General features: G+C 37.9%; 2 pseudogenes across 3 annotated transcripts in view; both read left to right on the top strand.

Moving 5' to 3' along the window:
• The window catches only part of LOC144545816 (L-type lectin-domain containing receptor kinase SIT2 pseudogene), a 95,675-nt pseudogene that overhangs the window by 7,122 nt on the left and 73,574 nt on the right, over nt 1–14,979 (top strand). The window lies entirely within an intron of this gene.
• LOC144545818 (geraniol 8-hydroxylase-like) lies at nt 3,666–14,155 on the top strand (annotated as a pseudogene). Its single transcript, XR_013508597.1, has 4 exons — nt 3,666–3,965; nt 10,458–10,847; nt 11,029–11,310; nt 13,628–14,155. The product of XR_013508597.1 is annotated as a geraniol 8-hydroxylase-like (transcript).

Below are 14,979 nucleotides of genomic sequence, written 5' to 3'. Positions count from 1 at the left end.
GAAAAGAGATGAAGGGTTCAGATCCGACTTGGCTCAATCTAATACAAATTCCAATCCCTCTGGATTTTCTGTGGCTCAAACAATGCAGCTGATTCAAATATTAACTCGAATAAACAGTTTGCTACAGCAGCAAACCTCAGGTTTTGTACATCCTAAATCTACTTTTAATTCTCGCAAAATTGACAATAATTTTAAATTTGCAAATCTGTATCACAACACAAGTAAATGGATTATTGACTCGGGTGCCACTGACCATATGACATGGGATCCAACCAAATTAGAAAATATTACGCAAAATAAAGACCCTCAACATGTGATTGTTGCAAATGGAAATAAGGTCCAAATTCAAGGTGTTGGTACAACCAAATTTCTTACAAAAAATGTAAATGATATTTTGTATTTACCAGACTTTAACTCAAACTTATTATCGGTTAGTAAAATAACCCAAGAGTTAAATTGCAATGTCATATTCTCACCAAATAAAGTGACCCTTCAGGATCGAGAATCAAGGAATACAATTGGGGAAGGATATTTAAAAAATGGTCTTTATTACCTTGAAGAAAATAACAATAAATGTCTTGTGTCATTAAATTCAGTAGATCGTGACAAATTGCTACACCGACGATTTGGTCATCCATCTAATCAAGTTTTAAATAAGCTTTTTTGTTATAATCTTGATTCAAAAAATTGTGACGTGTGTAAATTTTCAAAACAAACTAGATTACCATTTTCTTCATCCACCAGTTTGTCAGAAAAATGTTTTGACTTAATTCATTCAGATGTTTGGGGTCCAGCTCCTATCAATTCTTATAATCATTTTAGATATTTTGTTACATTTATTGATGATTTTTCTCGTACAACTTGGGTATACCTTTTGAAAGGAAAACATGAAGTTTTTTCATACTTTCAAGAATTCTATAATTTTGTCGAAAATCAATACAATGCGAAAATTAAAATTTTTAGGTCTGATAATGGGACAGAATACATAAATAATAATTTCTTAGAATTTTTTAAACAAAAAGGAATTTTACATCAAACCACATGCATCAACACACCCGAACAAAAACGGAGTTTCAGAAAGAAAAAATAGACATTTACTTGAAGTTACTAGATCTCTTCTCTTTCAAACTAATGTTCCAAAAACTTATTGGTCAGACACGGTGTTAACAGCAACTTACCTAATAAATAGATTACCAAGTGTTAGACTTAGAAACATGAGTCATTTAGAAATTCTTAAGGGTAGGAAAATTGATCTTGACCATATAAGAATATTTGGGTGTACATGTTTTGTACATATAAAAAGACAAGACAAGTTAGATAAAAATTCGATTAAAGCTATTTTTTTGGGATACTCCTCAGAAAAGAAAGGATATAAGTGTTATGACCCAAAAAACCATAAGCTTTATATTTCACGAGATGTGTCATTCTTTGAAAATGAACCATATTATCAAACAAATGAACAAGGAAATGCACAAGGTCAACCAAAACAATTGCCTCCAAATAATTTTATATTTCCTGAAGAAATAAATCAAGAACAGGTTGAAGGAGATCACACTGGTGAAACAAGTGCAATCTCTTCAGGGGGAGAAAATGAAGAAACAACTCAAGAAGATATTGAAATTAACTCAAGTGAAGAAACAACTCAAGAAGAAACTGACTTGAGAAGGTCAATAAGACAAACTCAGCCTCCCATCAAACTAAGGGATTATCTATCCCATCAGGTGATGTATCCAATTCAAGATTTTATTTCTTATGATAAGGTATCTCCTACATATAGGGCCTACTTGAGTAACATCAACAACCAAACCGAACCAGCCAATTTTAATGAAGCAAACCAAAGTCTGATTTGGCGTAAGGCTATAAAAGAAGAACTTCAAGCCTTAGAAAAAAATAATACATGGGATATTATTCATTTACCAAAAAACAAAAAGACCGTAGGTTGCAAATGGGTATACAAAATCAAATAAAATTATAATGGTACAGTTGAAAGGTATAAAGCTAGATTAGTAGCCAAAGGATATACCCAAACTTATGGTATTGATTACCAAGAGACCTTTGCACCAGTAGCAAAAATGAATACAGTTAGAATTTTGCTATCGGTGGCCACCAACTTGGGATGGGATATGTTCCAAATGGACGTAAAAAATGCATTTCTTCAAGGAAATTTGGAAGAAGAAGTCTACATGACTCTTCCTCCAGGTCACAAAGATGCATCGAATCCAACACTAGCGTGTAAGTTAAAGAAAGCAATTTATGGTCTAAAGCAATCACCAAGAGCATGGTATGCCAAACTAAGCTTTTCTCTTTTAAGAATTAATTTTAATAAAAGCATAGCTGATTCCTCCATGTTTGTTAAACATTCACAAAATTGCACCATCATTATTCTTGTCTATGTAGATGATATTATCATCACTGGAAATAATAATGAGGAAATAAAAAAAGTTAAAACATATTTGAAGGAGGAATTTGATATTAAGGACCTTGGAAAACTTTCATATTTTCTTGGAATAGAAATAGCTCACTCAAGTAAAGGCTTATTTTTATCCCAAAGAAAATATGTCATTGACTTATTAAAAGAAACTGGTAAATTAGGAGCTAAACCAACCAATACTCCAATGGAAACCAATATTAAACTTGGAATTGAAGATGGTGAAACACTACCTGATATAGGACAATATCAAAGGTTAGTAGGCAAGTTAATTTACCTTACAGTTACCAGACCTGATATTGCCTTTGCAGTTAGTGTTATAAGCCAATTTATGCATGCTCCACGGACTAGTCACTTGAGTGCAATTGATAGAATACTAAGATATCTTAAAAGCACTCCAGGTCAAGGAATTTGGATGAAAAAAAATAATTCTAATGATGTGGTTGGTTTTTCTGATGCAGATTGGACTGGTAGCTGCGACAGAAAATCAACCACCGGCTTTTGTACCTTCGTAGGTGGTAACTTGGTTACATGGAAGAGCAAGAAGCAGGATGTTGTGGCAAGGTCAAGTGCGGAAGCAGAATATCGAGTCATGGCATCCACTGCAAGTAAGCTCATCTGGATCAAGCAACTGCTTAGCGATATGAAGATGGAGCACATAGGAGCAATGAAAATATACTGTGACAATCAAGCTGCACGACACATTGCATCCAATCCAGTGTTCCATGAAAGAATAAAACATATAGAGGTCGACTGTCACTTTGTGAGAGAAAAAGTACAGTCGGGAGAAATAGAAACTCCATTTGTTAGAAGTAAAGAGCAACTGGCAGATGTCTTTACTAAAGCACTCGACAAAGCCAGTCATCTAAACATACTTGGCAAGTTGGGCTTAACTAATTTATTCGAACCTAACTTGAGGGGGAGTATTGGAGAATAAAGAAATCTGCCTCAGAATATTCATCATTGGCAGTTTAGGCAACAAATAAACTAGCCTCCAAGTATATAGCTGTTGAGCTATTTTTGGTACCTAGCTGAATCTTAGTAACGGCTAGTAAATCTTTGTAATTAAGGCACAATTAGGATGCATATTATAGACATTGTAATTTAGGAAATAGCACAACGGCTAGTTGGATTTTATACTATAAATACTCATGTATAGACCTTGTACTAATATACAACAATAAATAAAACCACTGTTAATTCATTCTCTGTTCCACTTTAAAATTCAATAGGACCCATATTCTCCCTCCAATTAGGCCAAGTAACAACCATCATCGTCTCCTCTCATGAATATGCGAAGAAGATTTTTCAAAATCATGACCTCGCATTAGCTAGCCGGCACGAGCCTGATGCAATACGGGTACAAGCCCACCATGAGTGGTCCATAGGATGGCTTCCACCGGGTCCACGGTGGCGGTCCCTGCACCGACTTTGTACAACTGAGTTATTCACTACTTAAAGGCTTGATTCTCATTTGTTACTTAGAAGGCAAAAGGTGCAAGAATTAATGGATTTTGTCTCTAAATCCGCTGAAAAGGTACTTGAATCTGACCTTCTCTAATTCAGAATTCGAATTTTTGCAATTGTTTAAGTGAAGAAAATCCTTCCAGAGTCGACCTTCTTTTCTTTTTGTGAGTGATATCAAGAGTTGAACCCTCATTGGGATTCATTTATTTTGAACAACTATTCCAGGAAGCATCAATATATTTTTCTTTTTTGATAAAAGGCTTCTTTGCCGGCCGTTTCATTAAAGAAACAAAATACAAACACATTCAACCCAGTTCTTAGATTTTAAACAAGCAAAAAACGTAGCTAACCAACAAAATAATTGCAAAAGAGATGTCTTAGCAAGGCTAACTAATGTAGACATTTTAGATAGATTATAAATGTCTTGAAAGCACTTAAGCAACAAATGGGGCTGGGGCAGCATCCTCATCATCAGTAGGCTTATACACCACTATTTGGAGCGCATTTCCATCACAGGTGTCAGATGGATCCCAAATTTGCTGGGGCACCACCTCAATCTCCTGGGGCAACCAATCAGCAACCACCATCTCTCTAATATGCTTTTTAATATTCCCTGTCCAATAATTTATAAGAGAAACCACCATTAGTACAATAGATCGAAAAGATTTTTTCTTAGTATTTTGAAAACAATATTCATTGCGAAGTTTCCATATGGTCCAACACAAGGCACTAAACATGATAAGGAAAGCAGTTTGAGAGTGTTTAGGTAGGGAGAGAGCAAAGTTGATGATGTCCGTAACACTAGACCATGTATAGAACTGATCTTGGCTCTTACCCATCCAAAACCACATATGTTGTGCTAATCTACATTTAAGAAATAAGTGTTCAGTAGTTTCTATGTCAGAACAGAATTGGCAGGAGGTATTGCCTACCCATCCTTTTTTACACAAATTATGTTTGGTTAATATTCGGTTCCTAGCTACCGACCACATAAAAATTTGAATTTTGTAAGGAATAGGCAGCTGCCACCATATCATTGGATTAGGAAAGTAGATTCCCCGAAAATTCAGAATTTTATATATGGATCTAACAGAGAACAGTCCAGAAGCCTCCCATTTCCAAGCAAACTTGTCATATAAATGAGTGAAGGAGAAAGAACTAAGGGAATGTAGAATAGAGTTCCATTCCAAGAGAGTGATAGAATCAAATTGCCTACGAAACTTAACTGCTGCCCCTTGAGAAGAAATAACATCTCCAAGTGAAACATTTTTAGAAGCACAAATGTCATACAATTGTGGATAAAGGAATTTTAATGGAATTTCATTATTCCAAGGATTTGTCCAAAAGTTGAGTTGAGAGTGTGTACCTGGGTGATAAACTACACTGCATGTACCTATAGAGTGTAATGCTAGAATTGCTTTCCAAAATGGGGAGTGAGGAAGAGCTGGAGTAGAGTAGTATTTAACACTAATAATTGTTTTCCATAAACTAGTATAACCATGATCCTGAAATTTCCACCACCACCTAAGGAGCAAAGCTATATTCATTTGTTTGAGGTTTAATATCCCCAACCCACCTACATCCTTGGCCATGCAAGCCAAAGGCCAATTGACTAATGCATATTTTTTCCTACTCTTAGAAGTCCCTTCCATAGAAACCGACATCTAATTCTATCCAATTTTTGGAGCACATATTGAGGAATTTTATAAATGGAAAGGGTATACAGAGGGATGGAAGACAAAACTGAATTGATCAAAGTAATTCTCCCCCCGATGGAAAGCAATTGACCTTTCCAATTTTGTAATCTCTGTTCTACCTTTGCAATTAAAAAATCCCAATCTTTTCTAGTAAGGGTAGCCTTGTGAAGAGGCAAGCCGAGATATCTAAGAGGGAAATCAGCATGTTTACATCTAAACAATTCTGCTAATTGATCTCCTAAAGTATAATTAATAGTAAACAATTCAGTTTTGTGTAAATTCATTCTAATACCTGAAATGGCCTCGAATACCAACATAGTCCACCAAGCATATTCAACATTTGTTGGGTCAGCCTCTAAAAACAAAATGGTATTGTCTGCGTAATGACAGTTGGTAACAGAATACCCATTTTGACAAGCGGGACCTAAACCCTTAAGCAAATGAGCATGTCTACCTTTTGTAAAAAGCTGACTCAATGTATCGGCAGCTAAAATAAAAAGGAAAGGGGAGAGGGGGTCCCCTTGCCGTACTCCCCTCTTACAGTAGAAATACTGTGTGAGTTCCCCATTTACATTTATACACGATTGGGAGCTATGTAACCAAGCAGAAATCCATTTAATCCAAGTATCACTAAACCCTCTAAGTTTTAACACTTCTAATAGGTATGCCCAATGTATGGTGTCATATGCTTTCTCAAAATCAACCTTAACGATGACACCTGGTTGATTACGAATTTGACAGGAATGTATAATTTCTTGGCTAATGAGAACATTATCTAAAATATATCTATCTTTGAGAAAGGCTGATTGACTAGAATCAATTAATCGGACCATGATACTGTCTAACCTATTTGTAAGTATTTTAGATAAGATCTTAAAGCATCAATTAACTAAACTAATGGGACGGAATTTATTGATGAGAGAAGCATCCTGTTCTTTGGGAATGAGGTAGATAATAGACTTGTTAAGTTTGTGCAAGTCTAATGTTTGACTATGAAATCCTTGGCACAGCGAAAACAAGTCTGATTTAAGCAACTCCCAAAAAGATTGATAAAACAAAAATGTAAACCCATCTGGGCCCGGGGCCCCAGAGGAAGAACAATCAAAAACAACTAATTTGATTTCAGATTCTGTGAAAGGAAGAATTAATTAGGAATTTTCAGCAGTTGTAATTTTGGAATCTGAAGGCCAAAAGTCGGAGTGCAGGAAACCAAATTTTATGCCTTCTGACCCCAAAATGGATTTATAATAATCAACTACATGTTTTTAATATCTCTAATATTAGAATTAGGTTGCCCATTGATATCTAAAGTATTAATCCTATTTGTCTTCCTTCTATGAGAGGCTATGGTATGAAAGTATCGGGTATTATTATCGCCTTCCTCTAACCAGCGCTGTTTGGCCCTAGTAGCCCAGTAATGTTCCTCTTCTAAATATAAGTTTTCGAGTTGAGTTTTACAATGTACCCATTCCTCATATTCTTCACTAGAGAAGGGTCTACTATCCTGAATTAACTCTAACTCATGTAACCTACTATTTAAGTCCATTTTATCCCTCTTTTTCCCATATAGGTTGCGAGCCCATCCAGATATTTTCCTCTTCATAAATTTCAGTTTTTCCTGCCAACTATTAGCCAGGTCATTGAAGTCTAGTGGAAATTCATTCCACCATCGTTCAACTAATTGTCTAAACCCTTCTTGTTCAAGTCAAGATGGGTCAAACCAAAATGTATGAGGAGTTTTAATAGGTAGATTGGATGTGTGCAGAATTAATGGACAATGGTCCGATCCAAAACTAGTACTATCTTGTATGAAGCTAGACAGATAGAAATTATCCCAAGCAATATTTGTGAAAAATCTATCTAACAATGCAAACCGGAGGCCATTGGACCATGTAAACTTCCTGTTTTCTAATTTATACTCTATGAGATTATGTCTACCAATGAAAGCATTAAATTGACTACTCGATCTAATATCAAAATTTGGGACTGATTTTTCATGCCTATTTCGGATGACATTAAAATCTCCACAGAGTACCCATTTGGCATTTGAATTTGCTCTAACCTGGTCTAATTCCTCCCATAACAAAATTTTGAGTGATCTATCTACAGGACCATAAACTATAGTAATTTGCCATACCTGAGAATCGAGTTTATTTTCGATATGAACATCTAAACAAAACCGATGGGCTGTCCAAGAAATCATTTTGATTTTATTGCTATCCCCCCCAAAAAGAATACCCCCTGAGCTACCTTGTGATGGAACCCAACACCAAAGATCTAAATTAGGGGAGATTTGTCTAAGAATTCTAATAGAAAAATCTCCCTTTTTAGTTTCTTGCAACATCACTATATCTATATGTTCCTTAAGGAGAAGATCGTGTAAAATCTGTCTCTTCTTAGGAGAATTTAGTCCCCTAACATTCCAATTCAACAAATTTAAATTCATGAGTTCACTAATGAGTTCTCAACACCTATATTATCTAGCTGATCGACTACTACAAGCTGGTTGGTAGATGAGGATTTAGTTCTAACAAGTAACTCCTTAACTACCACTTCAAATCTAGGCCTATCCATCTGTTTTATAGCAGAAATCATGGTAAGTTGATCACTAGTCGAGTATCGTAGTTGTATCTGATATACCCTAAACAAGTCTACTACTTGATCATTAGTTAGTCTACTAAAAGGAAAATTAGTGATTAAAGGTATACCTGCACTAGCTACACTACTTTCGCCTTTTTCCCTAGCCCTTTTCTTGGCCTTAGTGAGAACAGAAGTAGGGCATGTTTGCGATTGGAGACGCAAACTCTTCCTTGGTATTTGAAAGGTAGCCCGAATGGCATGTTCTTGAGAGATGGTAGGAGTAGGGATCAGGTCAGGGTCAGGAATGATGATAGGCTTGTCAGGACTAGCACCGGTTGGGCTTGGGGGTCGGTGGGGAATAGGGCACTTGGGTGTGCAGTCCACTCCGTTCAGCCGAGTGCCCGAAGCCACTTTGTGAGATCGACTCCCCCCCGGCTGCCTGAGGAGACTCCTTCCTCGAGGAGGGGAAGCGCCAACACTCTTACTCCTAGCCTGAGCAGAGGGGTGTCGGACAGTAGATTTGGGACTACCAACTGATATTGGAGAAGGTCTTTGCTGTAAGGGTTCTTCTTCATTGTCTAATGGTTGAGATGCGGTGGCAGTAGGCCGAGGTTCAGGATTTGGGGGTGGAGAGACTCCCAGTGTAACCCCTTGTGTACTACCATAATACTGGTTGAAGTAAGCTAACAGACCGTCATCCTCATCAGACGTGTAATCCTCAGATTGAAAGTCCAGGTTATCAGCATGACAACCTGACTCGGGGGCTACCTGCTTGCCTTTGTCAGCCCCTTCAGTCACGCCTTCCATTGGATCAGGCGCACCAGTTGGAGGAGGGGGAGGAGGGGGAGGGGGTTGGTTACCAGTACCTTTGTTACTGTGCCCTTTGGGTCCGCCTTTGCCATTGGGTCCAGTACCAGCGCCCCTAATCTTCACTCCTCCTTTGTTTGGCTTACTAGTATCATTTCTCTCAGTTTCAACTTCAAAGAACAGATCATGGCAAGAAACATACCCGGAGGGGTCCCGAGTCATCATCCAATGCTTGGTTGGGAGGAGAGCATGATCGCAGATGCCTAATCGGGCTCTGACAAATTTCCAATTGCAACGCTGACCCGCACCAGGGTCCATCTCCAGCAAAACTGCACCCAGTGGATTCAGCATTTTGTCAACTTCATGCCATTGCCAAAGCAGATGGGGGTAACCATGGATCTTCACCCATAGAGAGGTGAGTTTCTTCCCTTCACTGTACTTCGGTTCCCATGGTACAACAGGGAATTTGACCCCGTCCGTCACAAAATCCCTGAGCGGGTAAGCGACTGTTGCCAGGCTAGAGTCGGGGCTTGCACCAGGTACTTACCAGCATCAAAAATGGTGATCTTCCATGGAAGGTTGTCAAATGTTTGCGAAATCACCTGATCAACCTTATCAGCACCCCATTTGGCAATATCAGAGAGAATGAAGCTCCTTTGAAAATCTTGCAGCACGATTTCAGATGCTGGCGTGGAGTTAAAGAGGAGAATTAGATTGTGTATTCCCACCATGAGCGAAGAAGTTTCCAGAGCTCCGTCCCTCGGTGACTGAACAGTAGATATAGGAGGAGAAGAGCGCCCCTCGCTACACCCTTTGGACCAGTGTCCATGCTTGTTACACACGAGACAAAGCCAAGCGTTGCGACATTCAACCGATTGATGTCCTCGAGCTCCGCATTTGAAGCAGACGGGATTAGCTGTGGTAGATCGTCTTCTCAGTTCTTCAAATCGCCGTCTGATTAGAGCAGATCTGGATTCTCGCCACACTGAACTAGTTGCAACCTGTTTCGGAAGATCCAGAGGCGGATCTGTCGGTGTCAGCACAACTTGTTTAAAACTAGGCATACGAGATTCCTCTTGCACCATTGTTGAGCCCATCGGAGCTTTGATTGGGCTAACAAGCCCAGCACTCACTCTCTGGAAGGCCATCTGGAGCCGGGCTAGGTTACGGGACGAAGCCTGCGAGTACTGTCGATCCATTTTTATTGCGTTTTTTTTTTGTTGTTGTTTTTCTTTTGGATCGCTTTTTCTATCGCCTGGACAATCGCCTTTTGTCTAAGCCCATTCGCTCCCCGAATATTTTAAACTTTGTAATCGAAAAAATCGAAGCATCAATATTTTGTTATTTTAAAAAACAAAATGGGCGAAACTCATCTGTCATAGGAACAGAAAGGTCTTTCATCTGTACCAAACAACTGGCTGGTACCATGTATCTAATTTAATGTTTGATTTTAATCTAATTTTGACTTATTTCTAAAGGGGGCTCCAGTAGAGATCAGGTGGGTGGCATTTACTTCCACCCTAAACTTACTATCAAGCACTATATTCTCAACTAACCTTGCCAGCTTTGACTCGGATTCATTACAAGAGTTCAAGAAGTTGGTTGAAAGCATCATGGAGTGTGCAGGATGCCCAAATGTATCTGATTTCTTCCCAGTGCTTACCCCACTAGATCTGATGGGTGTACAGCGAAAAATGGACACTCTTATCAAAATTTTACATAAAATTTTTGATGAGCAGATCGACCATCGAATTAAGAATAGGGAAGAGGGTTCTATTGGCCACAATGATTTCTTGGATGTATTGCTTGATAGTGAACTACAGGAAGGGGGTCGAGATTTCCAAGCACCGCTCAAATCCGTATTTGCAGTAACAATTCTTCCACTTGTTCATATTTTAAGGACTGTATTATATGGAAAAAATAATCTACTTTTCTTAATTTTATTTGTCAGCTAATAATTATGTAGTTAGGTAAGCATGTCAACACTGACTCTATTTCACTCTTGTTAAATGATGCATTCAAAATTTTAATTGATTATCCTGGCATCAGGACTTATTTACGGCTGGAACTGACACAAGCTCAAGTACTGTAGAGTGGGCAATGGCCGAGTTATTGCAAAATCCTGTAACACTGGCAAAGGTACGCAACGAATTGGCATCAGTCATCGGCCCAGAGAGAGAAATGGAGGAGTCTGATATTGGCCAACTCCCCTATCTCCAAGCAGTCGTTAAAGAAACTTTGCGACTGCATCCTCCAGCGCCATTTCTTCTTCCACGTCGTGCTCAAGAAACCGTCGAATTAGGCGATTATTTGATCCCTAAGGGTGCTAAGGTAAAGAACTAGAGATTATATTTTTGGTTATAAAGACAATAAACTGTTAGAGTTGACAACAGGATTTTATTTTGGGTCAATATACATTTGTTTTATTTTATTAGACTATTTTAGCAGTTGCATTGATGTACTCAGGAGTCAGGAAAGCATTGGTAGTTATATTTTAAGAGTGACTTCAGCAAATTATACTTCCAAGTACATATTATTAACACTCTTTACTTAATTTCAAATAGCAGGCTACAACAGCATGTTAGGTCTCCCCAACATTGGGATTGTGATGTAAATGAGACAAAAAATGGAAATTTGAAAATTCATCTTACTTCTCTCAAATCCTGCAAATTGTATTGATATAGTACTATGGTATTCTATGTTTCATTTAATAAAAAACTTGTTTTTCCTTCTGACTTGCTTCATCACATGTAGCTTCTAGTCAACATATGGTCTTTCCTTCTGAGTTGGTATTTACTGTTTTGAGTTGCTTCATCACACTGAACTCAAAATATGCAAAGTATTAACAAATTATGTCATTTATACATGGTGTTTAATGCTGTATTTATACATGGTGTTTAATGCTGTAGAGAATTTACATTATATATTATTTTCAAGAGTGTATGTTGTATCTTTAGTTTTTTTAGGACACTACAATTATTTTTCAAATTTGGCATAATGGTACACGAACAAAAAAATGCACATTTGAGACTTCATTTCATTGCAAAAATCTAAACAGCAATAATATACAAGAAAAAGTCATATGACAATATCAATTTAAAAGCATACCATATTGAAACAGTAACAACAAGCATTCTAGAAAACGAAACATGCTTTGAAGCAGACAGTTCAAATTCAAATACAAATAAAACAACCTCAAAACTTATGCTGATCTCAAGCAATAAAAGTTGTCTTTACAAAACCAAAAATCATTTCATCACAAAAACTAAGTTCGCAATATTTTCCTAGGTCGAACCGCCAAATTTACCCATCATCTTGGCTATAACTGGCGCCACCTTTGGGTTTGCCTGATGCTTCACAAAACTTGCCGAGTTCTTCATAACTGAAAATTCATCCTCACATAAGGCTCGAAACCTACCTCTTTAGTGGTCTCTTCACCTCTTCAATCCTTGTCATATATCCACAAATCGTTCATTTCAGTTATAACTGCATTGTGAAAGAACACTACCAGTTATGGGATATCTTTGGTTACCCTGCTGTTACTGGTATCACCAGACAGGTACATTGTGTGAAATTGTAACAGAACTGGATTTTCAAGAATTATGTAGTTTAAATGGTTTGCAAGCACTAGCTAAGCTCTAAATAGCCTTAATTAGGCAATATAATAACCAAAGAAGTATGCATATATAAATATATAAATAAACAAACAAACAGATTAATTAATTAATTAATTATTTGATTGATTGATTCGGATCAGCATGTAGCAAATAAATTGGTTTTCAAATTTGGTACCTTTTTCCTAACATGACCCAATGTTCAAAGGGCATGGTACTCATAACTGCAATTTTTCTTATAAAAATTCAGTTAAACAGTTTGTATCCACCAATTGTTGTAACAAAGAAATACATACCAGTCTTTTTTTTTTTCATATGTTCTTCATTTTCAGCCTAGTTTTACCATTTTCAGCAATTTCTCCATTTTTAGATGCCTTTCCATTGTGACTCCGTGTAACTGCAGAAAGCACATTTTTTCACTCAGTTCAACAAAAATACCAAGATCTTTCACTCACCTATGATAGAGAGGGAGAGAGAGACTTACATGGTGCTCTTTTGATTCCTTGCAAGGTGGAGGAGAGACGACCACTGGCACAGGCCGAGGTGAGGCCAACGCGAGACTGATCTGACGAGCGTTGATCCAAGCGGAGATAGAGGGGTTTGGCGATTAGAAGAAGAGGCGGAGATAGAGGGGTTTCGCACTAAGAGGCGTTGATCCAGGCGGAGATAGAGGGGTTTCGCCCATGCAACCCAACCGGAAGAGGAACCAAGGGTGGAGACGAATGCGAGGGAGAGGGTTCCAGTTGTACTGTCGTAGGTGAAATGAAGAGGAGGCGTTTGTGAACTGCAGTGGCAAAATAAATTTAGTTGTATAAAGGGTAAAATTGGAAATATAGAAATATGTATATCAAAATAGTATAAAAATAGAGTATAAATGGCATTTTCACAAATTAATCAAGTTTATGATGGCATTTTCTCAATTTCCAAGTTTGGAGTGGCATTCTCCCAATTTCAAGGTTTTTGAGTGGCATTCTCACAATTTTCCCTTAATAAAAAACTTGTTTTTCCTTACTGACTTGCTTCATCACATGTAGCTGCTAGTCAACATATGGGCCATTGGTCGGGACGAAACAACATGGCCAGATCGATCCACTGAAATTCTTGCCAGAGAGGTTCTTGGAGAAGGAGATCGATTTCAAGGGTCGTAATTTCGAGTTAATACCATTTGGTGCTGGCCGGCGAATTTGCCCCGGTTTGCCACTCGCATACAGAATGATACACTTGATGTTGGGGTCCTTGTTGCATCGGTTTGATTGGAAGCTGTCAGAAGAGGAGGTGAATTGTGGGGTCAACATGTCAGAAAAGTATGAGGGAACAATAGCCATGGCCCAGCATCTGAAGGCTATTGCTGTACCAGTCCTAGGCGACATTTCACATTAAAGACCGGTACAGAAGTGAGAATTTTTCATTTATTAACTTGTGAATTAATTATGACATAATTAAATGGAACAAATAAGGAAGAGAGAATATACACTGCAAAATTCTATCACTATCTGCGAGAGTATTGGGTGATCAGATATTATAGTCAATAATGTGTGTATACGGGCATTATTTGTTGATAAATCTCATGAATTTTGTTTCTTAATTATACTCTTAGTTCGAGTCAAAAATTATAATTTTCTGATAAGCGGATAATCAGATATTATACTTTATAATTTCTGCATACTTGTAGTCATAGAAGGAAAGATTAGCCGTTCCGGACCGAAATCGGGCTATACCGATCTGATTTCAAGTTGAGTTACACGGTGGGTGATTTTTTTCATCCAATTTGGCTAAAACAAACTGCTTCCAGTCAAATTTCGGCTGAAATGGTAGAATCGATTTCACTCAAATTTTGGCCGAGCAGAAACCTGTACACTTGGCCTACCGTGAACCACGCATATACCACTCTCCAAATTATTTTCCTCCTACGCGAACCAGAGACTTTTTGATTATCAACTAAGTCAATATAAGTGTTGAAACTACTATTGAGGAGAAGACTTGCTCTGGCAAAAAAGTCAGAGGTTCCGATCCGATTCGGTCGATTTTGACGGATTCATTTGATTATGACCGTTTCATCCGATTTTGATTTCACGGTCAAAAGACCAATCTCGATTCCAACTCCAATTTTTCCTTCTATGCTTGGAGTTCTAATCCAAAATTTCAACTGTCTGATAAGCGGATCGCTTAACCGATTCAACATCCTGTTTTGTGTAGCCCGTTTATATTGTAACACGGTCTAATTTTCTTAACTGATTTAACATCCTGTTTTGTGTAGTCCGTTTATATTGCAACACGGTCCAATTTAACATCCTGTTTGGTTCGCGCTTTATTGGGCTTTCTCATTTTTGGGCCATGCTTTTTTCGGAAATTAAATCAGGGATAGGCGCCGCTGAGTGCTTGAGCC

Source organism: Carex rostrata, chromosome 28, assembly GCF_964058835.1.
Source record: "Carex rostrata chromosome 28, lpCarRost1.2, whole genome shotgun sequence".
Classification (NCBI taxonomy): Eukaryota; Viridiplantae; Streptophyta; class Magnoliopsida; order Poales; family Cyperaceae; genus Carex; species Carex rostrata.
The sequence above is the reverse complement of the archived record's forward strand: the minus strand, read 5'-3'. Positions and strand labels throughout refer to the sequence as shown.